Here is a 25,465-nt window from a genome sequence, read left to right as displayed (position 1 = left end):
TGAAAGTGTTGCCCAAGTAGACTACTTGATTAGAGTAAAAAAAAAATCTGAAATTGTGATTAATTTTTATATGTAACATGATTGATTTTATTTTTTGCACTGTATTAAGCTTTTTAACCTTTTAATCATCTTTCAGCTCACAAATATGCATATTTAATGGGTCTATTAATTAATTCATCTTTTTTAACACCTCACTTGCTCAATTTTATTGGTCCTGCAGTGTGACAAATGAATTTTATTTAAAAAAATTTGTCAATGTACCCTCCTAATTAGTATGAGCTCCGAAAAGATTCTTGAAATTAAAGAATGATAGAAATATACTATCTAGATTTTATGTATTAAAACTGATATATTATTATTGTTGTTATTATTATTACTACTAATAAAATTATTGTTATAATATTATTATAATTAATAATAATAATCATAATAATCATAATGATACTTATTTATTATAATATTTAAATTAATAATATTGTTTTAAAATGAAAATAATTGTATATGAAAATAATAATAATAATAAGTATTATTATTAATACTATTATTTTTATTGTTGTTGTCGTTGTTGTTGTTGTATACATTATGATGGATTATTATTATTAGTTTTAATATGAATATTAATAATACCAATTATTATTATTATTAATATTATTATTATTATTATTAAAACATATTTCATTTGTACTTATTATAATAATTTAATACTACAGTTTTAAATAGAAAATAATTGTATATAATCATATTAATAATAATAATAATAATAATAATCAAAGTAACATTAATAATAATAATAATTATTATTATTATTATTATTATTATTATTATCATTATTATTATTATTAGACATATTCTTTTTATTAATATTGCAGTGATTATTAATAGTAATAGTTTTATTAATATTTGTTATTTACAAATATGTATATAATATAATAATATTATTATATAATAGCAAAATACTTATTTTTATTGCATCATTTAGATCTGTATGTATTTTACATTTTAATAATACACATTTTATTTGTATTTATAATAATATTTTAATTAATATTACAGTTTCAAAATAAAAATAATTGTATATAATATTAATAATAATAATAACAATAACAACAACAACAAACATAATAATAATGATAATAATAATAATTATTATTATTATTAATAATAAAAATAATAATAATACTTTTTCTATTATTATTGTTATTATTAATATTGTGGTAATTATTAATAACAAAAGTTGTATTAATATTTGTTATATATATATATATATATATATATATATATATATATATATATATATATATATATATATATATATATATATATATATATATATATATACTCTAATAATAATAGTTATATACTTTTATATACTTTGCATCATTTAGATTTTTATGTATTGTACATTTTAATATAAGTTTCAAATTTATAAAAAAAACAAATTAATTATGTATTTTTATTTTTATTATTAGTATTATTATTATAGCTGACATTTGTGAACTTCAAATATGTTCAGAAAGAGCAATATCAAACAACAGCAATTCTACCAAAACATGTAATGTAAGTTACCCATACAAATATACATTCTTGTTCAAACTAGAACTATGTTAAATTTATATCTGTAAAACTATGCACTGCACAGTTTAATCAAAGGCAACACTAGAGAATAATATTCTGATAATTATAGCGTGTTTATGTGCATAACACCTCATCTAACAACACTGCAGTGTTTTATGCAGTATTTCAGCGTTTCTCAGTGAGAGCGATATACCTTATCAGCCGTGAAGTCAGGGGGTCAGTAACTTTATTGCTGACCACCGGCCTCTCATAAAGAGCTGTAACAGAGCACAGGCAGGTATCAGCTCCATTCTCCCCAGTATTTATAGAGCTTTCTCTGTAACCACTGATATTCCTGTGGAGGTATTATATAGCCAATAGCGGAGGAGAAATGCAGCTGCTTGTCTGAGCGCCTGGTGGGAGCTTTTAGTGGCTTTGCGGTGCCCCCTTTTCCAGAGAGCAGATCAGGAGCTGCTATTCTCTTATTGACGCTCTGATCTCTGTTCTGCTCTGTGTGGGTGATCCTAGAACTGCAGGTACATTCAGGGATTAAACTCATTACGTTTCTCTGTTTTATTTTCTCTTTTTTATTCTTTAAATGGTTATATTTGTAGCTATTATGGAGTTACTTATTATGTATTTTTCCTGTTACGTATTTTACTTATTGTCATGGATCAGAGGATGTTATAGACCATAACAATATCAAATTCTTCTGCATGATATGTGGATTTTTTATTTATTTTAATAGTTAAAACTCTATTTTAAAGAGCTCTTATCATGGCTTTTTGAAAATGACCTTCCATGCAGTGTGCAACATCCAGCTGAGGGTTAAATCTGAAAGTGCACCTTGTTTAAAAATATAGATTTTTTTAAATAAACGATTCGACTCGAGTCGTTTTAATGATTCTCGTTCGTTTGGATCTTTTGCCTATTCATATCGCCAATGACACAAAACAGTACCAAACATGAAGTGCTGGATCTGGTAAAACGTGAACGCGCCTTTCCCTTCAAACACTAGCAGAGTGCAGGTGTGTGTGGAACTGATCATGACTGAAAATGAGTGAACATTAATAAGTGAACGTTCTGGTGATTAATGCAATAATTTACCCTGCAACGGTGGATTCGTCAGCCATTTGATAAAGGAAGGATCAGAAAAGGCTATTGTTATATGGGAACTTGACAGCAACTTTATCAGTACACAGTTCATGTATCAGTTTCTTCCTCCATTTCACAAGTGTAAGTCAGTGCAGTTAAAATGGTTGCTTTCTCATTTTCTCTAGCTTGCAAAATGTTTATAGTTGTGTTTTGTTACTTGTAACTGCTCCACACGACTTACTGTATCTTGTTAACTCTTTATATTCTAATATCTCGTCTAAAGCCACGTTGAAAACGGGAGGCATGACGCTTTCTTTAGGGATTTAAATGCGTTTGTGACCTCATGATCTTCTGCCATTTGTGATTGCTATGGCCACTGTCAGCTGTTCCTACACACGTGCGGGGTCAAGTTTCAAAATAGTCAGCTTTTGCCTCTGTGTGGATTAATACTGAAATGTTTTTACTTGTGGTTAAGAATAGAGGAGTATGCTTGTGTTTAACTGCATTGGGCTCACACATACTCTGCATGCACTCTGACTACTTCAACAATGTTAATAAGCCCCTAATATCTGTTTTTTTGAATGATGATTATGATCTAAACCTAAACACTTCCCAACGCAGGATATTTCATACTGCACTGACTGCAGTCTAGAAGGTTCTATTTAAAATATGGCATGAACCTTCATTCCCAGCGGATAAAATGTGGCTTGTTGAAGTAAAAAATATTGAGCTGTTAGAATGTTCTATTGCAAGAATAAACAGAGCTAAATTCCAAATTCTATTTTCATTTAATGCAAACCCTGGCTTGTATATAGTTGTTGCTAGCTATGTATGCTGGCTTTGTTCTGCAATAAATAAATAAATAATCATAAAAAAAAAAGTTAATAAGCCATGGTGGGCGTTTCTCGCAACAGACTGGGCCATTGGGCCAATCAGCACAGTTTAGCATCGTGCAAAGGAGGGGTTTGGAAACAAATTATTCACTGAACAAATCATATGGGAGTCATTGGGATTATTAGGTAAAAAAATAAATGCATGTTATAAGACACTGAAGGTGCTTTTGACCTTGCATGCATATCAGCCTGTTGTTAGAGACCCCCAAAACTAAAATGTGACCTTTTTTAACGCATAATAGGGGTTCTTAACTAGTTGTTAGTTTAATAGTTCAAGTGAATTTTACTAATCAAGAGCATTTTGCTAAATAAAAAATAAATAAATAAAAAACTGAATACAGAAACAAATCTAAATATCATGCACCTTTTGCAGAAGAATTTTATATTTTTATGGGCTTTAACATCATCTGATCCATGACAATAAGTAAAATACATCATTTTTAATTGAAATCATGATAGTGAATTAAATTTAACAACAATTTATGGAGAATTTAACAAAATTTCTATTTAGAAACCATGTAAAATTTATTTTCTCAAATTTAACTTTAAACTATATACTTGACTTTTATTTTGACATGTTAAAATGTCAATCAGATTAATGTCAAATTCTGTTTCCAAGGTAGAGTAACTATGTTGACTAAGTTGACAATTATTAACAAATCTTACTTAATATTATTATTTTATATTATATTATATTATATTATATTATATTATATTATATTATATTATATTATATTATATTATATTATATTATATTATATTAATTTTAAATAATATATTTCCTTCATTTAAATATAAAAAAAAACTTAAGAAAAACACACAAATTGATAAATTTCAAGTGTTTACTTCTCTTTGCATTTTGATGATTATGGCTTACAGCTAATGAAACCCTAAAATTCAGAATATCAGAAAATTTGAATAATACTTATGGCCAATACAAAAGGATTTTTAACACAGAACATGAACATATAAAGCACTCAATACTTGGTCTGGGCTATGTTTTTGCACAAATCGCTTTAGCAATGTGAAGTGATCAGTCTACAGCACTGCTGGGGCTTTATGAAGCCCAGGTTTCTCTAATGGCAGCTTTCAGCTTTTCTGCATTGTCTGGTGTCTTACATCTTCCTCTCAACAATACCCCATAGATTCTCTGAGTTTTAGGTCGGGCGAGATTGCTTGCCAGTGGAGAACAGGGATACCATTGTCCTTAAACCAGGTATTATTTAGTACTTTTGGCAGTGTAGGCAGGTGCCCGGTCCTGCTGGATTATCAAATCAGAAAATCCATAAAGCTTAAAGCATAAAGTTTTATATAAGGAAGGAATTTTTTTTTACAATATTTCCTATAATATTTTTTTCTTTTGGAGAAAGTCTTATTTGTTTTATTTCAGCTAGAATAAAGAAGGGCTATACAGTATATATTTAAATCCATGTTCTCTACCTGTTCTTGTTTTTTTCTCAGTTCTCTGATAATTGCAGAGCTAAAGCTCCTGGAGGATGAGAGATTCCCTCGGCTGCTGAGGTGTTTTATAATGACTTCACACATGCATTGTAATTAGGCATTTGTGTTGATGAAACAGATCTGAACGTAGCGCTGTGGAAATGACAATATTGAAGCACACCTGCCTCCTGAGGGAACTTCACCCTCTGACTGAGAGATTGTTATTTTTTTAACCATATTTTATGATGAGGTGCATAATGCGAGATGGTATTTTTCAGATCAGAGTTATTATAGTGTTATAGTGTTAAGAGGTATAATAATATTTGGGCTAGTTTTACTAAACAGCAAATGGATGTTGAACTGCATCCCAATCATAACTAATACTGCAAAAGACCTATTGGAACTGGCATGGATCCAAGAATCTCGGAGAAATCAGTCAAGTTTGGTGAAGGAAAAATCATGGTTTGGGGTTACATTCAGTATGGGGGCTGTGCAAGAGATCTGCAGAGTGGATGGCAACATCAACAGCCTGAGGTATCAAAACATTTGTGCAGCCCATTACATTACAAACCTCAGGAGAGGGCAAATTCTTCAGCAAGATAGTGCTCATTTTCATACTTCAACATCCACATCAAAGTTTCTGAAAGCGAAGAAGGTCAAGGTGCTCCAGGATTGGCCAGCCCATGTCACCAGAGATAAACATTATTGAGAATGTCTGGGGTAAGATGGAGGAGGAATTGAGGATGAATCCAATGAATCTTGATGAACTCTGTGAGTCCTGTAAAAACACTTTCTTTGCCATTCCAGATGACTTTATTAATAAGTTATTTGAGTCATTGCAGAGATGTATGGATACAATCCTCCAAGCTCATGGGAGTCATACACAATATTAATTCTTTTTCCACTGCACCATGACTTTATATACTATACTGTACATTATTTGTTTTAAGTGACAAGACCTTTGTCTAAGGAAAGTCAGACCTTACTGTCCTAATTAAATAATAAAAAATCAAGGCATAATCATATTTTATTTTGGTAAAATAAACGTAATCTAGAGGCCTTTGCCTTTCATATAAGCCACTTCTGATACCAAATCATCAACTAGAAATCAAGTTATTATTTGTTGTTCCTAAAACTTGGATAGGCAACATGACTTTTGTCAGGTAGAGACAATGTTAAAAAAGCTAACATAAATTGTAATAAATCACTACAATTATAAAATAAATAGAAAAATATGACAATAAAAAAACAGAGTCAAATAAAATTGTAACAAACGATTCTGACAATGGAGTTGACATCCAATTGCAGTGACTTAAATTAAACAGAGGATGGTCAGGCAGGCAAGGGTCAAACACTGGAGCAAACAGGCTCATAAAGGGGAATCCAAAAGAGTAGTCAAAAGCAGGCAAGATATTGGTTCGGGTGGCTGACATCAAAAATCAATCAACAAGGCAAGAGTCTGGAAACACGGCAAGGAAAACAAGGCAATGTGTAAACCCTTAGTAATGTTTACAGATTAACAAGACTCAGCACTGTGTGTGTGCATGTGTGGTGTATATATAGTCCATGTAATGAGTCCTTGAGCAGCATCTGCTGTGCGTGTTTGCAATCAGTCGGGATCAGGAACAGGTGTGTGTGCGGTGCATGCCTGGAGTTGTAGTTCATTTGGAGGCAGATTTGTAGTTCTCCAACAATCTGCAGTGGCTAGATCACTGGTGACTGTAACAAAAGTATTGAAAGTCGTTATTGAAAAGTGCATTAATTTCTCAACACAGTAAAACATTATTTTTTACTATTATTGATAATCAAAAACAAATTGCAGTTTTTGTGATTTGTTTTATTTTTTTAAACTTTTTACTCAAAAAATTGCTTGTTAAGTTCACAAATAACTACAAGGAAATGGCAAGATACATGTTGAATTATACATATCTTTAATGTAGAAAGACTGAAATAATGTTTTCTTGTGAAACATACAAAACATGCAATTGCCTTTTCTTTATTTACATCTTTGAAAGGTTAAGTTGAAAGTTACAGAAAAAGCTTACACACACTGAAGATTAAAAAACACACGACAACAAGAAGTGAGAGTTAAAAAGCACATCTTTACTAAAGACTGCAAATGCTTCTGTCACAACATGGCCTTCAGTCCCATAACAGTGAAGCAGGAATATGAAGGAAAAAAGAGATAGAAATCAGATAAATTCCATCTGGGAAATATTAACGGCAACATGGTGGCGCAGTGGGTAGCGCTGTCGCCTCACAGCAAGAAGGTTGCTGATTCGAGGCCCGGCTGGGTCAGTTGGCATTTCTTTGTGGAGTTTTTATGTTCTCCCCGTGTTCATGTGGGTTTCCTCCAGTTTCCCCCACAGTCCAAAGAAATGTGCTGTAGGTGAATCGGGTAAGCTAAATTGTCCGTAGTGTATGTGTGTATGTCCTGGTCACCCACATTGGGGGTTGAGCATTGGGCTGTCAACTCATCTCATGAAAACTAGATGTTACGAAACACCAATATGGTGCGGCTAAATATCAACTTCAATATAAATAGCCCTGGGAGTAAGTAATAAGGAAATACTAAAGCAATCTCACGATTTTCTCTCCAATGTGTCTCAAAGCAGACTTTCGTATGCGTAATAAGACATATAGTTAGAGGCTGTCAGATATTATATAGGAAACTGTTGAAGTGGTAGCATGTTCAATAATGCTTAACAGAAATTGTCACAGTAGGCCTGGATCAATATGACGATGATTGAATTAAGCTCTATCTGAAGCATTGAAATGGACAAGACATATGTGTGTGTGTCAGCAGAAGAGTTTCAGCTGGTTGCTCAGGCCGTTCCTGACCAGTGTAAAACAATATCAAAGTCTGGAGTTTATTGCAGGCATTGTGTTCATGCTGTCCCTGTGGAGAATTACTGTTTTCTTCCTTGAAACCACAAAGAAAAGTTTATTGCTCCAAGTTTATTGAAAGTCCAGCTTTATTGTAGTTTCATTGAACCTTTTGTGGCATGGAGATGCTTAGTGGTATATGGCACAGAGATGAATAATATTTCAGTATTTTTGTTGTTTTTTAATATGAAATCTCAGGTATCAGATATGTAATCTGTCATGCTTGTTTTCAACTGATGCAGCGTAGACTCATTCTAAAATCGTAGCCCTATATACATTTCTAGAGATCGCGAATTATGTAGCAGGAAGTACATATGGCTACAATTCATCTTTAAAATGAACGCTCCCGGGCGGTTCCTTTTCGCTCTTACCAGCTGACCGCTTATCTCCATATAGACGGCTTTTCTGCTGTTACCAGTTTGTCCGGTGGCTCAGCTTGTATGTTGGTTGACTTGAGACGCAGAGTGGAGCTGACTGTGTTGGCAGGGGTCGAGTCTGGCGAAGAACAGTTCCAGAAAGCAGGTAAGACAAAAACAAAAGCCAAAAAGGAAAATAAACAAGTAAATAATAGGGTGAGAATGTGGTAAAATCTGAAAACATGGTAAAACTCAGGCTGCTGCAAGAGTTTTTCTTTTTCTGGAGTGCTTTTGAAAACTGTCGTTTGGGTTTAGGGTAAAGGGTGGGCGCTGGTCAGTCGGTGCTTTTGAAAACTCTGTTGGTTGGGTTTAGGGAAGGAGGAGGGCGGATCAGTCAATCGGTCAGTAAGTCAGTCATTTAACAGTGACCTCTGGTGGATTTACACGAGAACATCAGGAGTGAGTTCTCAAAAAGCATACACAGCGGACTCTGGTGGAAACAGCATAAATACCTTCTGGGATGTATTTAGCGATCTCCAGAAATGTATAAATATCGATACATTTTCAGATTGAGCCCGAGTTTAATTTTTTTCAGTGTTTTTAAACACGTTTTCTTGGTTTAGTTTGTCTAAAACAAAAAGGAAATTACTTATTTGCTCTTGGATTTTATTGACCTTATTCTAAAATGCGGAAGTGCGCCTGTTTTTGCGATTGTTTTAGAACTTCCGATTCAGTCGCCTATGGGAGAAATGACTAGGAATAATAAACGGCAGAAAACCTACTTACTCTACTAACAAATGTTTGCATGACTATATAGAGCAAGTAGAATAATATAATAAGGAAATATCAGTTTGCAACATCAAACAGCGAAACGAGCAGTTTTTAATGTCTAAAAATGAATGGAAGTGAATGAGACCGGAAGTCTGAAGCAAAAAAGATTGAAATGGCTGCGCCCGCTCGCTGGCAAAGAACAAGGTGAATAGGAATAGCTAATCAAAAAGTATGCATATAACTTTTAAACTTTTAGACAAATGCAGCTTATATTACAAAGGAAGTTAAAGTTTAACAAAAAAAAAACCCTACAAAAATATCAATTGATATTTTGAAGAGAGAAATGGAGTGAACAACATAAAAATAGATCTGTGGAACTAATCACAAATTCATAATTAGTTGAAATAGTTGTATGCGTTTTTACAGTGTATATATTTACAGTACATAACATATACAATGACTTATCTGAATACTGGATTCTGATTGGCTAAAATATGTGTTTAATACACAGGTAGTAACAGTCAGTTCATCATTTTTCATATGAATATATGGCTTTTTTGGCAGATACACACACACACACACACACACCAGCGCACATTAAATTGAATGTGCTGCACAAAAGCTTCTGTTTTTTACCACTGTTCTACAACTTTTTTTTTTTTAAGTAGCTTGTTACTGAATCACTGTTATATTTCTCAGTTTGAAGTAACTAAAATCACAACGTCATTGTTTGTTGAAGAGAGCTACTCAAGCAAACACACAAATCTCTCGTGTTCTCTATTTCAAACATTAATTTAAATAATTACTATAATTCATTTTTAAAAAATGCAATTTTACCACATTCTAAGTCTTATTTAAATTAGACAGAATGCTAGGTCTAACTACCCGTAATATTTGCCTGTTTTGTAAAATATTGCACCTGAAAAAATTATTAACACATTTACCTTGTCAATCCTGACAGATGACAATGGTATAAGCCACAGGGGTCAAACTCAGCTCCTGAAGGGCCGCAGCTCTGCACAGTTTAGTTCCAACCCTAATTAAACACACCTGATTAAACTAATTAAGTGCTTTAGGCTTGTTTGATACCTACAGATAGGTGTTTGAGTTTGACAGGTTGGAATAAGCGGTATAATCCACATCTAGCTGTGCATATAATGATTTAAATGCACTCCACTAGGTTTATGTAATTATTTAATGCACAGCTAGCCATGGCTATTATTATTATTAGCTTTACTTATTACATGACTCTCTGAAATGCTTGATTCTGATTGGTCGATAATGACATTCCAAACAATGTTATTCCCAGATAACTACCGCTAAAATTAATAACACAGGATTACGCAGGTACTACAAAGCATTTTGACCGAAAGTATATTTATATACATAAATTATAATAAATAATAATAAAAAATATAATAATAATAAATATCATTTATATGTTTATCTGTTATGGTACGTTTACACCAGACGTGGATGAAGCATCAAGCGTGACTTTTATGTGTTAAGATTTACATGTTAAGTCAATGAACCTCTAAAGGATCTAATGGATCCAGACATGGTACCGAATTAATCTATTTGTTTTTAGCCCTCGTAAAGCACAGCTACTCTCTCAATAAAATCTCTCAAGTTGTTCTTGTGTCTAATTGCGTGAACGCCCTATTACACACATACCTCGCTGTATTTGACAGTTTGGCGCCATCTAGTGACTGAATAATACTTAGGTCGTTGCAGTTGTTTTTTCTTTCTGCAAGCTTTAAGTTTAATAAAAGAGTTAGTAAATTATTACACCTCGGATCATCTGGTGTCTAATTGTTCATATATAAGTAGCCATGTAACAAGCTGAATAATGTACATCTAGGTGGTTGTTTATACAGAATAAAGCCTTTCAGTCTATGACAACCCTTCGCTTATATAAATTAACCCTTAAAATTTCAATAGTATCCCTTAATATTTCAGTAGATACATGCAGTCTCAGACTCATGCGCTGCATCACAATTCGCATATTCATACTATGCCCTAAAAGCATGTACTTTTTTGTGAAGGAACAGAAGAGTATGCAAGCTTTAAAACATACTACTACCTTGTTAACAGGTGGTATGTTGCATAGTTACGTCTCCTGTCAATCATCTCGACACATTTCTTTCATATTTAATTACCTACCTTTTAGCAGAAGCATCAGCAGGTTAATTTTCCATTTGAAAGTCTTTCATTGAGAGAAATCTCCTAAGATGTTTGGATAATTATGCATTCAGAAGTTAATGTCCAAACATATCTTGATATAAGTTTACATTGTTGTCGCAGATTAAATATAAAACGGGAAATTTAAATATTTTCCAGTTAGCTAGATATTAGCTATTAGCTAAATATTTTCCAGTTAGCCTATCTACTCATCAATTGCTTTTGCCCGTCTGCCATTTTTGTAGTTTATTTACACTTTTTACCCAAGTTTGTAGTTCTAATCAAATTAATTCACGTCCAATGCGCAATGTACTGTGGGCAATATCAGCAGTTAGAGTATGGACGTTTCTACACTTCGAATTTTTACTGAAATAGTAGACCGTCCAGGAACCTTTGGCATACTCTTTTCATCATATTACAATTTGAGAAATCCTAACTATATTTTCAGATACTATTTAGGATGTATGGTAATTGGGGCACAGCAATGCACTTAATAGAGCTTATGACATTACTGTGATAGGTGGGGTTAGCAAGATTATTATAGTTAATGAAAACGATTGAAAAACGAAAACTAGAATTGAAAAACATTTTTGCTAACTGAAATAAAAATAAAAATGAGAGTTTTTTTTTTTTTTTTACTATAACAAAAACCAACTAAAATTATAGCAAAAATGTCCTTTGTTTTTGTCTTTGTAAAATGTTTTAATACATAAACATACTGTAAGCCTTTTAGAAGTTAATGTATTTATTTTGCGCTGAAAGGTGTTTAACTCATACGGCACCTCAGAGTCTGTAATCCTGCAGCCATTAGCCAGATCAAGCCAGTCCTCTTCCAGTCAGTCAGATTTCGCTGTTGCTCCCATGACAAAAACAACGGCTGGACATGAGAGCAGCATGGTGACAACATTAAATACGACCCAAGCAGACATGCATTCATTCATTTTCTTTTCAGCTTAGTCCCTTTATTAATCTGGGGTCGCCACAGCGGAATGAACCGCCAACTTATCCAGCATATGTTTTACGCTGCGGATGCCCTTCCAGCTGCAACCCATCACTGTAAAATCTATACACACTCATTCACACACATACACTACTGACAATTTAGCTTACCCAATTCACCTACCACACATGTTTTTGGACTTGTGGGGAAAACCCGAGCACCCAGAGGAAACCCATGTGAACACAGGGAAAACCCAAGCAGACACTTTAAAGTATTAATTTAACACATTTGTCGAATTTAAACGAACCGTTCTTCTTAACTGGATCTTCTAAGTAAACCAGTTGAACTAATTCACCAAATCAAACTGAATCATTTGAAATGGTTTGCGTCTCCAGTAACATTAAGCACTTATCCACAAACAACCTACTTTTTAACATACACGATACCTCCTCTAACTCTAAATAAATCAATATATACTGAGTTATTTAGTTATCAGAACAGTACACAGAGATCAGATTTGAGAACACATTTGAGTTTATTTATTAACAAAGTCGTAATGGAATTTAAATAAGTAAATCATGCTTCAGTTGGGTTTCATTACTTAATTTTAAGAAATGTTTCAGATCATGGTGCTGTTTTAACTGACTGAAATTAAGATTGCTGACTACATATTTTTGATATGTGAGTCCTAACATGGAAGGATTGTCACAAAAGATCAGGTTCCCATTAAAGATCCAAACTTCCCATCACTACTATGTAAATAACCTCAGAAGCAACCTAGCACACATATTTCACCTAGGCTATCTTGTTATCTTGCTACCTTGTGGGCTGTTGTATTTGAATTTGAGGATGGGTATGGTAAACGTAGATGGGAGTGTTCTTGTGTCAAAAAAGTAGCCTATCTTTGGTTGAGTTTTTACTATGCAAAATTTATAATGATTTTGAATCTTGCACCTAACAAATATACTTATTTACAAAACAACAAACAAAATACTAAAACTAATACTGAAACTGAAACTAATAAAAACTAAACTAAAACTAAGCAATTTCAAAATATAGAAACTGATAAAAACTAGTAAAACTACCTCTAAAAACTCAATAATACTAACTGAATTTGAAAACAAAAAGTCAAAACGAAATAAAAACTACAACTAACACTAACACTAATAAAAAGTAAACTAAAACTAAGCGTATTTAAAATAAAGAAACTAATAAAAACTGGTAAATCTCCCTCTAAAAACTCATTAAAACTAACTGAATTTGAAAACAAAAAGTTTAAATGAAATAAAAACTACAACTAATGAAAAATCCAAAACTTTTATAACCTTGGGGTTTAGGTGTACGCATTAAAAGCATTACATGCAGTCTCAGCTTGCATATGTACCCAGTCTGCAGGCAGACCCTTCTCTCTTTTATTCTCTTTCAGTGGTGTTCAGAATTTTAGTTTTTTTATGTGTTTTTATTTTCTGTCAGATTTTTTATTTATGCATAAAATAAACATCAAATATGTTTGTTTATCAATGATTCATTGGGATGGTTAAATGTTGAAAAATAAAATATTAGTTTTTTCAAATGAATGTTGTTGTGTATTTATCAAAGATTCACTGCATTTGATCATCAATCTGCCATTCATTTATTGCAAACATAAAAATGCATAAATTAAACTCAGGATGAAGCAAGATTAGGTGTTTAGGGATAATGACAGTATTTGTTTGTGTGATATTTTTATTATCAACATACAGTAATGTTGCAGTCAGAATCTATTTATTGCACAACATTCACAAGCTTTTGTGGAGACTGTCACGGCTCAGGCACAAGTTCTTCAAAAGCTTTATCCGCAGCGTAGCAACCGCCTTTGTCTTGCCACTTGTTTATGCAACCAAGTGACCTCGGATGCTCGTTCGTAATGTGTTTTCTCTAGAAGCGTCTTTGTTTGCAGAAACATCACGGAGAAGAAATTGATAATTGGAGCTAGAAACATGTGCCAGCGCTGTTTTGCCGCCTCACAACGTGTTCCTTTATGTTTTCCAGACCCTCCCCAGACACACAGTTGCGTCTGTAAGAGCAGACAGCATTTTCAATCATAACCTCGAGCTCTCAGATACATAATGATCGCCTTTGTTCCTCACATAGGAATTGGGGTGTCGAAAAATTGACTCGTTCATTATTTTCTCCTAAAGCGAATAAGTGCCTCTTTGATCGGTTAACTACGGAGACAAGCACTCTCTCTCACACACACACGCGCGCACTTCTCATTTCATCAGGCTGACAAGAACACAATTGATCAGCAAAATTTGCCCGTCTTTTCTTTCGCCTAAAACACAGTCATTTGACAAAACACAGAGTGTCCAAGTAATAATTCTTATCTCATATTTATTAATGAAAATAACCCGGGGGTTAATTCGATTCAGTAATATGGAGATGGATGTGTCTTGTTGAAAGGGCGTTGATGTGAACTACAGTAATGACAGCTCGATCTTCACACACACAGAGATAATTATGTGGATTACAGAGGAGGCATCTGGGAGGGAGTGCTGTCATTTCCCTGCTAGCCAGCCACTTCGCGCCTTTTTTCTTTTTCTTTCTTTTTTTTTTGTGCGAATGGCACCTGCAGCAAGCTGTGAGACGCACCATCGGTGCCATTGTTTTCCAGCGTCAGAGCAACAGTGCGGCACCTTCAGTTAATTAGGTTTCTCTGCCAGCCGAAATGGATGTGGAGCCTTCGACCATTCATTTACAAGCATCTCAGACATTAGTAAGGCTGCATGCATCATTACACAGTAAGGGAGCGTCGGTCTGAAAGTAATTAAGGAGAGTTGTATGATAATGAAAGGCCTGTGATGTGAGCTAATATCAGGATTGTTCGCTGATCGTTTTGTGATAATCCCCAGCTTTCCTCTGTCTCATTGGACTGAATGCATAGATACTTAGCATTGTATTTCTGGTGTAACTAGCTATTTGTAATATTCACTAACGCCATTACAGGCCAACTTGACCAGGTTGTTTATGCACTGGCATATGTATTTAAACGAAGTCACTTGTCATTCTTGTTAGCTCAGATACGCCCACAGTTTATGTAAATGAAGCGTATTATGGAATGTCCTTCAACACTATATGTAACAGAGGCCAGCTCCTTGTTAGAGCAACCGACTCCTAGTTCAATCCCAACTCACAAGGGCCGGCAGGCTTGCATTGGTGCCGTGACCCAGATGGGAGTGAGGTTTAAGGGGGTGAGTGTAACAAAGGCCAGCTAGTGAAGTGCTGTGCAGGTTAACCTTACTCCTCTGACCTTTAAAAAGGTGCTCTAGCAACTGAAGCTAGAGGCCATGGTCTTTAGCCTCCTTGTTAGAGCAGCCGACTCCCATGTGGACAGTTGCCAGCTTGATCCCATCTCGGAGCGGGTTGGGTGGTGTAGGACCGGCGGAGGTTACATTGGTGCCATGACTCGGATCGTAGTGAGGTTTAGGGGGGTGAGTGTAGCAGAGGCCAGGTAGTGAAGTGCTATGCGGGTAAACCTCAGACTTCTGACCTCTAAAAAAGTGCTCTAGCGACAGACGCTAAAGGCCATGGTCTTTAGCTTTCCTGTTAGAGCAACCGATTCACATGTGGAGAGTCGTCAGCTTGATCCCAGCTCGGAGCGGGTTGGGTGGTGTAGGACCAGCGGAGGTTACATTGGTGCCATGACCCGGATGGGAGTGAGGTTTAGTGGAGTGAGTGTAGCAGAGGCCAGCTAGTGAAGTGGTGTGCGGGTAAACTTCACTCCTCTGACCTTTAAAAAGGTGCTCTAGCGACAGACGCTAGTGGCCATGGTATTTAGCTTTCTTGTTTGAGCATCCGACTACCATGCGGAGCGTCCCCAGTATTATCCCAGCATGGAGCGGGTTGGGTGATGTAGGGCCAGCAGAGGTTACATTGGTGCCATGACCCGGATGGGAGTGAGGTGTAGTGGGGTGAGTGTAGCAGAGGCCAGCTAGTGAAGTGCTGTGCGGGTAAACTTCACTCCTCTTAACCTGAAAAATGTGATCTAGCGACAGACACTAGGGGCCATGGTCTTAAACCTCCTTGTTAGAGCAACCTTGTTCGATCCCAACTTGGAGCATGTTGGGTCACCCGCATGGGAGTGAGGTTTACGCCCCATCCACATGGGGCTTCAGCGTCAACACTTGACAGAAGGCGTGTCTGAAGTTGGGGCTGATGCAATCGTCATAGCAGCGTCAGCCAATGAAATTAGTGCGCAATCGGCTACTGTCTGAGCTAGTGTATTTTCATACAGCGATCTAATTGGCTGACACTTTCATCGGCGCTTGAAAATTTGAGCAAGTCCCAACTTCTGCAACAAGCAACGCCTCTGAAGCGTCGCAGATGGATCTACAACGCAGTTCCGCAACGCCTGACATCACCTATTCAAAGTGAATGGGAAGCGTTGACACTGACACCCTGTATGAATGGGGCGTTAGGGGATGAGTGTGACAGATGTCAGCTAGTAAGTGCTGTCCAGGTAAACCTTACTCCTGACCTCTAAAAAGATGCTCTAGCGACAGACGCTAGAGGCCATGGTCTTTAGCTTTCTTGTTAGAGCAACCTTCATGGGCATGGGTTTCCTCCAGGTTCTCTGGTGTCTCACACAATCCAAAGACATCCACTATAAGTGTATGAGTGTGTGTGAATTTTAGTGTATAGGTGTTTCCCAGTACTAGGTTGCAGCTGGAAGGGCATCTGCTGCGTAAAACATGTCTGAAATAGTTAGCGGTTCATTCTGCTGTTGTGATTCCTGATCAAAAAAGGGTCTAAGTCAAAGGAAAATGAATTAATGAATGGAAATACATAACATCATGTACCAGGTGGGCAATATTAAAGTAGTTAGTGGGCTAACCTTTCAGAAAATGGAGGTTTCATGCCTCTTTATTACATAGTTAGGACTGAAAGTTTGTTTATTGTTCACTTTTAGAAGTTATTTCTAAAATCTCCAGCCATTTGAACGTTACAGAAATATATGGCAGCTCTCGTGTGATGTGTCTCCTCATTTGAAGCTGCCACAGTGGATTTCAAACTTATTTCTGAATAACCCTTCTGCAGACAGCAACTTTGGAGGTCCTTTAGAGGAGAGTGTGTTAATTTCCTCAGGTGCTTGGAAGCAATGTGTATGCACTTGTGTCTGCTGGTGCAGTTTGCAGCAAGTGCATTGTGGGAAAGCGAGAGGCGAAGAGAGCACTGATGGTGGGATAACACTTCTCATCTGTGATTAATGCTCTCTCCCTCACCTCCTGCCCCGAGTACTCGTGAGGTCTGTTGTGTTGCCATCCAGCAGGAGGAGGAGGCGCTCCTGTGTCATGCACAAAATAGGACTCACCTTTCTTGTGGAAGCTTATTTCTGAAACACAATTTGAACAAACTCTTTAAAAAAACTGCTAGGTACCACACACTTCTTTCATGTTATCCCAATACAATTTGATTAAGTTAACTTAATTGTTTTTACCAATTTAAGTGCATTAAACATAAATTTTGTCATGAAGTAGATGCTGACAACGGAGTTTGGAATCCATGTACATGTTTTTAAAAAAGAATAATTGTGCAGGCAACGGTCAAACACTGGAGCAAACAGTATCATACAGGGCAGTCCATAAGAGTAGTCTGTCACAGGCAAATAGATTGGTCCGGGCGGCTAACAGCATAAACAATAAACAGACAAATGTCGAAACAATTCAATTCATATCAGCTTTATTTGTATAGCGCTTTTACAATGTAGATTGTGTCAAAGCAGCTTCACATAAATGGTCATAGTAACTGGAACAGTGTGGTTCAGGTTTTAGTGTTTAAGTTCATTTCAGTTCAGTTTAGCTCAGTTCAGTGTGATTTAATCATTACTGAGAGATCAAACACTGAAGAGCAAATTCATAGATGCGTAGCTCTACCAATCCTGAACCATGCGAGGCAGTGGCGACAGCGGAGAGGGAAAAAAAACTTCACCTGATGGGAGTGAAGAAAAAAAACCTTGAGAGAACCAGACTCAGTTGGGCACGACCATTTTAATTTCTTTCACAGCATAGTAAGAAAAAAAAAAGGTTAATGCTTCTTAATGTTGACAGGTTAACAAGACTCAGCAATGTGTGTGGAAATGAGAGGTGTCTTTATAGGCCAAGTAATGAATAAATTATGAGCTTCAGCTGTGTGTCTGTGTGTGTGTGTCATCAGGGAAAACTGGAACAGGTGTGTGTAAGTAAATAAAGCTTATTTAAGTAATTATTTATTTAAGTTTATTTAGTAAAGATGTGTGAGGTGCATGACAATATTTGTAGTCCATTTGGTGGCAGATTTGTGGTTCTTCAGCGATCCGCAGTTGCTAGATTTCTAAGGTCTCATATATCAACGCTGCATACGCTCAAAAACTTTGCGTATGCCAGATTTCACACTCTGGTTTGGATTTACCAACGATGAAATGAACATGAGAATGTGCGTTGGTCCACGCCAACTTCATGCCTGACGTACGTGTATTTCTTGTGTGTGTTTGTTTTATTTCCATTGGCGACTTCTAGAGGCAATTATGTTAAATTGCACACTACAAAGTATCTTTGAGCCCTGCAATGCTAGCTGTATGGACAGGATCATCCGCATGTCTAGCAGGTATATAAGGCTTCCATACCATGCAGTTGACAAGCCAAACATTAAAGCACAATTTGCTGCGATCGCCGGTTTTCTCAATTTAATCAGAGCGAACGACATGTCAAAACATGTTGCCATGCGCTTTACAAGCTACGCCACTCACGCTGCTGTTTGACGATATCTTTAGGTCTGTTGTCTTTGTCAATCAAACGGTGATGGGTGGGAATCACTCAACTAGCTCATTCCAACGAGGTGTGCTATTTGCACTTAGCCTAAATAGACACTACAAAATTTTACACCTTTACATCGGACCATTTCTTTTTAATTCACTCACAGTGCGATGTTTAGACCCCACTGCGTTAACCGCATCAGCTAAACTCTCCCACTCTATCTTTTTTCTCTTTTGTTATTAATTCCGGAGGACACACTTGCAAGTAACACCATTTTTTTCCGAAAGTAGCACCTCCAATTCACATTCTCTTCAAAGTTTCTCTTTTTGCTTGCTTTTGCCATAACTTTTTTGTTTGGTTTTGCCAAAGTAGAGTCATTACCATATTTATTAGGGGCAGGAGGCAGGGAGTACACTCAGTTTCACATTAATTTGGATGTACAAAGAGAATATGCATGGGATTCTGCGTAGACAGTGTGTCATACATCTTAATTTTTTACTGCATATGCACATTTACAGCTTTGTACGTATGTAATGTTTTAGTAAGAATTCAACGCAAGTCTTCGTACATGGGGCCCCTGGTAATTGTAACAAGTTTGAACAAGCATCAAAAGTCATATTTTGAACGAATCTAAATGGAAATTGCAACTTTTATCTCACTTTTTTTTTCTTCTAATGATTCTTCTTAAAATAATAATAAAAAAGAGAAGTAAAAATATAGAATTTGGTGTACTACCATTAGTTTTAAACAGAAAATCATTTGAGAAAAACCTCATAATTGCGTAACTCCATTATAAACACTGGTATTAGCTATTAAAAAGTCACAATTGCAACTTAAAACAAGTTAACACATAGTTTTTTATTTGACAATTGTGAGTTTATTTTACAATCCAGAGAAAAAAAGCTTACATTGCAAGATGTTAGCTCACAGTTAAAGTTAAGTTGTGAGATATGCTGCAAACTATTGCCAGAATAATTCTGAATTGTCTTTCTCCCAATTTATAAAAAAACAGGTTTAAAAAAAAAAAGTTAATTATTTAATTTTCCCTCACAATTCTCGCTTTTTTACAGTATTGGAATAGAACAGTAACAATTGTGAAAAATAAAGATAACATTTGATGAAAAGTAAAAATTGTGACAAAATTTTACAACGATTTTCTTGTTTTTAAGTTTTTGTCTAACAATAAGGGCAACATGGTGGCGCAGTGTGTAGCACAATCGCCTCACAGCAAGAAGCATGTTCTCCTCGTGTTTGCATGGATTTCCTCCGGGTGCTCCATTTTCCCACACAAGTCCAAAGACATGTGGTATGGGTGAATTTGGTAAGCTAAATTGTCTGTTGTGTATGTAGGTGAATGAATGTGTATGGATGTTTCCCAGTGATGGGTTGCAGCTGGAAAGGCATGCGCTGCGTAAAACATATGCTGGATATGTTGGCGGTTCATTCCGCTGTGGCGACCCTAGTTTAATAAAAAGGACTTAGCCGAAAAGAAAATGAATGAATTGCAATAATAAGAAAAAAGTCAGCAGTAAAAACTTATGAAGACGCTACTGCAAATAAAAAGTAAGACAAACTAAAATGGTTAGTAAAGTATTGTAATTGTAGAATTTCACAATATAAACCCATAACAGCAAAGAAAGCAGAATAGTTAAAACTGTGAAAAGCTTGAGAACAGTGTAGGTTGAGGTTCACACCCCTAATGCTAATATGCACCTGTCAATCAATTTGGTGGGGAGGGAAATAGCACTCCTACCTCAAAATCATATTTTACTCATATTAATTAAATCATATTCATTTAGATGTGAAATTAAATATTGCATCTTTTTTTCACTTTTTTTCAATTGTGAGTTAAATTTGTTTCTAAGAAAAAGACAAATATATATGATATAAATTGAATTATTAATTGTGGTAGTTATGGCATTTTTTTTTTAATTTTGGCTTTTTTTTTTAATTTTCCCCATTTTGAAAACGTATATTTTTATCTATTTCTAAATGAATATAGGCAATGTATTTTGGTGCATTTAAACAAAACAGAATTATCGAACTGATATATTTATTAAAATAATATTTTAGTCATCAAACATACAGATTGTACATTTTAATTCAACCAAAATATTGCAAAAAAAATTACAACCTACAAAATTTCAACTAAATTTGTTAATGTTTTTTGCTTCTTTTTATTTATTTTACTGTTTTTATAGTTATTTTATAATATCTTTCTATAAAATTTAAATTTGAATGTAGTTTTTGGAGCATTATTGTAAGTTATTTTGTTAGATAAGCTCCAGATTTGGCTTCAATAATGACTAATCTAATGTATATGCACACAGATTTGTGGGGTATATATATATATATATATATATATATATATATATATATATATATATATATATATGTATATATATATACATATATACATATATATATGTCTGTGTGTGTGTGTGTGTGTGTGTGTGTGTGTGTGTGTGTGTGTGTGTGTGTGTGTGTGTGTGTGTGTGTGTGTGTGTGTGTATACACATAGATACATACATACATACATACATACATACATACATACACTGAGCGCTGTAACTACAATACACACAATTAATTACATAAATTGAGCGAAAGTTCAAGTTTTGGCATACAAAAAATTATTTATTTCAAAATTCTGGCTCTTTTTTAATTCTGACTTCATGTTTGTTTAGAATTGCCTAAATAATCTGAATTGTGATTTATATATAATCTCAGAATTTGTTACATAAAACTTCCAATTTTTATTTTAAATTCCATGGCGGAAATAATCCATATTTATTTCCAACACAAATGCACTGAAAAAACACACCTCTAACTGACAGTTCGGCACAAAAGTCCTTTGTGGGGTTTAGCTGAATGTCTGGCTCATATTCATTTTGGAGCGTCCACCTCTGGGGCGTTGGGAACTGTTCCTGGGCAGATTTCTCCTTCACAGTCAGACAGAAGGAGAGAGTGTTGGCAGCCTCTCTCTATCCCGCTCTCTTTCTCTCTCTCTTTTTTACATAGACACAAATATGAAGCAGAGAGTCAGGGGCTCATATGCATGGATGCTTCAGCAAATGAGCTGTGTCCTGCACACCAGAGCAGCACTGATGTTGCACTGGCCTGGGATCTGCCTGGCCATGAGCAGACTGAGGAACCACGAGGGCTTCCAGTAGTCTAGTCAAAAGACCTGCTCTCTGTCTGGGTCGTGTGCCATTTGCTCTATTAAATCAATTCTTGGATTTAAATTAAAGGAATCGTCCATTGAAATATTGCATTACATTTTCTCACTCTTATGTAGATGCATAGTTGTATGAGTTTCTGTCTTCTGTAAAATTAAGTTGTGAGACAAATCAAACAACCTGAAACCAATGGCGGACTGGGACAGTATTATCACCCGGGAATGATAAATATCCCGGAAAATCCTTATGGTCAGTCCACCCCTGCCCAAAACTAAAACATGTGGACAATAAGCACATGGACCACGTGCATGATGCACCGAAATGAAAGCTTGTGGCTGCAACACAAAGACATGGCAACACCAGAGCACTAGACAAAAGAAAAAAACCAAACAAACAAGCAGACAGACATAGAGCATGACTGTCCAAACACTCACAAACTAGACCACACTAGACTGAAGTGCCAAGATCTGAACACTGTGCCTTGCACACAGATGCGAGAGTGCACAAAAAGAAAAAAAAATAACATACAAGATACACCGTATGAACAAATTCAAAGCCATGAACTCACAACAAGACAAAACAAAAGTGTCAGAGTTCTGTCAAAGCTAAGAATTAAGCACACTGTAAAAACCACACAATGGATTTGTGTTAAGACAACATAAAGGAATTAAGTTAACTTATTTGTTTTTACAAATTTAAGTGGATTGAACATAAAACAATTAAGTTGCCATGGTGACAGTACATACCTGTAATATTTTAGAAGTTAGTTTTGTTCAATTTAAAGGCTTAGCTAGGCTAATTAGATTCATTAATCAAGTTTTTGGACAACATTGGTTTGTTCGGTAGCCAATTATTTATTACAGCTTTCAGAAGTTTGTCATTTTCTGCTCTGAAAACATGTAGCTGTTTTTGCTGCTTGTACCTTTATTGCTAGTTATTCCCTCCCACCATTCCCATGTGCCTGTCAGACTGTGCCTCAATCTCTGCCTCAAGCTGGATTTATACTTTTGCCTGGCGCCGCATCGTGCACCATCGTTGACTGCACGCGCACCTCATGAAATGGACGAGGCTTTTATAATTGCCGTGTTCGCCGTTGTGATATTTTTTAAAACGACAGGGGGCAGTCAAAAGAAACTGACTGTAAAGACAGACGGATAAACAGAGAAGTTGAAATTATTTAATTATTATTATTTATTTTTATTAATTATTTTAATAATATTTTCATAACCATTCAAGATTTTTTTAATCAAACTTTGATGCAGCCCTTGCTTTTGTTCATATCTCGGACAGTTTTACCTGTTAAAGTTTATTAAAATATTATTGTCAACAAAATGTGTTGCTCTACAGAAATATTTTTATTATGGTAAGTATAAAAGCAAAAAAAAAACTACACTCACCAAAAAATACAGATTTTTTTTATTTTTTATTTAGGCCACTCCACATTTCACACATTATTGTCTCGCCAGTTTCTGTCCTCTTCTTAAGCTAAAAAGGCAATAATGGTCCAACATTCTTGATCATCATCACCAATAAAGCCTAGAAAAACAGGCCATCACTATATTTTAAACTGATAGGTTCAAATATTCCTTTAAAATTATCAATGAAATAATTTGTTTCTTCGTTATATTTTTAGCTATAAATTTGTTTTAAATTCAAAATGTTAACATGTACATCAGTGTCAAGCCTGACACAGGTGAAAAAACATATTTCTGTAATTGTGTACCCGGGTCTCCACTTTTGCCATGGCATCTTATCCCTTAGGTTTTGCTAAACTGTTGAATAAAAACTTTCCTTCTTTCCCACGATGTTGCAATTTCTAGCCAAGAATTATTGGTCATCCGGTTATCTCTTTGATGATCACGTATGGTCGGATCATAAAGATGTCTGTACAGTCTTACCTGTTTCATAAAAAATCTTTTAAAAGTGGTTCATATTCAACTCAAATCCAATGCTAAGCCACGTGAACTGTTTGCTCGAGTCTCAAAAAAAAAATCCTGCGCTCCGCCAGCCATCATGTCACACACATGAAGTGAACCAATGATATTCCATTGGCCGCACGCACTTAAGCAAACTTGCGGACACATTGAGTATAAAAACAAGGCTTCAGCTGCATCAGATAAACTGCACAGTGACAGACATGAAGGTAGCAGATCTCACATAAGGTTTGTGAGAAATACGACAGTAAGAACTTTCCCAATGATTATTTGATGTAATTGTTGTGGAGTTAATTCAAGCCTTTCTGCATAGATGTGTCACACACAATGTCGCTACAAAGGTCACCCACACACACACACACGCACACACACACACAGCGGACACGTCACATTTCACTTTGTGCATGTCCTGTCTTGTTAATATGATTATACATGTTGCTACAGAGACATGTTAATACGAACCTGTCAATTAATTCGGTGGGCAGGGAAACTGCACTCCTACATCACGCTGCTGTCAACCTCAAAAAGGGAGGGATTTAGATCCTATTTAAAAAAATAGGAAATTTAAAAAAGAGACTTACTGTCTTTAAATCACCCCAATATGACTGTGGACACACTATACCTACACACAGTTCTGTCCAAACAGCTTACAAAACATTTGTTTTATCATAGATGCCCTTTAAGTAAAAAAAAAACAAAAATCTCCTTTTTTTCCTCTACCCAACAACATTGCAAATACTGTGAACATTTCCTCACTCGGTTAAACATCATTTGGGAAATATTTGAAAAAGATTGACATTTTCACAGGAGGGCTAATCATTTAGTAAACTGTAGTGCTGCCAAACTAAATATGATTAATTGCATCCAAAATAAAAGTTTGTGCTTAAATATTATTAAATATGTGTTTACTGTGTGTTTCCTTAGAAAATAGCCTATACAGACATCAACTCAGCACACTACAAGCTGCAATAAGATCTTCAGTATTTCCCACAGTTGCCTTTTTATTCATCTTGCATGCTGTTTTAAATATTAAATGCCATCTCTATTACTGAAAAGCTACAGTAATTATAACAAGCAGCTTAAGGTAGCTCAAGCATCCTATGAAGATTTTGAATAACCTGATATATGTGTGTATTCTCATTCACATCAGCTGTCAGAACTGTACAGCGACACATATGAAACCTCAGCTAGTGTGTGTTTGTGTTAGAGCCGCTCTCTGTTCTCCTGCTGAGGATTGTAACAGGATGACTGGGTCATGGCGGGTTTAGAGGACTTGTGCTGTTTTCTGACAGCTGGGGAGTCTGAGTCATGTCCTTTTGGTTATTATATTCGTCCCCAAACCTGTACCGTGCTCAACAGGCCACCATAGCTGAGTCCAGCCGTTAATGAGAGGCTCTTTTAGCTGCTGCTGATGAGCTTCTGAGGAGATTTTCTGTGACACTTATAATCACTCAAGACCGCTTGAA

The 25,465-nt window shown here is 35.5% G+C and overlaps 1 protein-coding gene and 1 long non-coding RNA gene across 5 annotated transcripts in view; one reads left to right on the top strand and one right to left on the bottom strand.

Moving 5' to 3' along the window:
- Positions 1-25,465, top strand: part of nkain2 (sodium/potassium transporting ATPase interacting 2) — a 432,978-nt gene that overhangs the window by 350,576 nt on the left and 56,937 nt on the right.
- LOC147839427 (uncharacterized) lies at positions 5,780-10,300 on the bottom strand. Its single transcript, XR_015518853.1, has 3 exons — positions 10,136-10,300; positions 8,240-9,893; positions 5,780-6,701 (listed from the first exon to the last, which is right to left on the bottom strand). It is a non-coding gene; the product is annotated as an uncharacterized LOC147839427 (long non-coding RNA).

The sequence above is a fragment of the Danio rerio genome, chromosome 20, assembly GCF_052040795.2.
Source record: "Danio rerio strain M-AB ecotype USA chromosome 20, GRCz13ab, whole genome shotgun sequence".
Lineage (NCBI taxonomy): Eukaryota > Metazoa > Chordata > Actinopteri > Cypriniformes > Danionidae > Danio > Danio rerio.
Note: the sequence above shows the minus strand (reverse complement) of the source record. Positions and strands in the feature narration are given on the sequence as shown.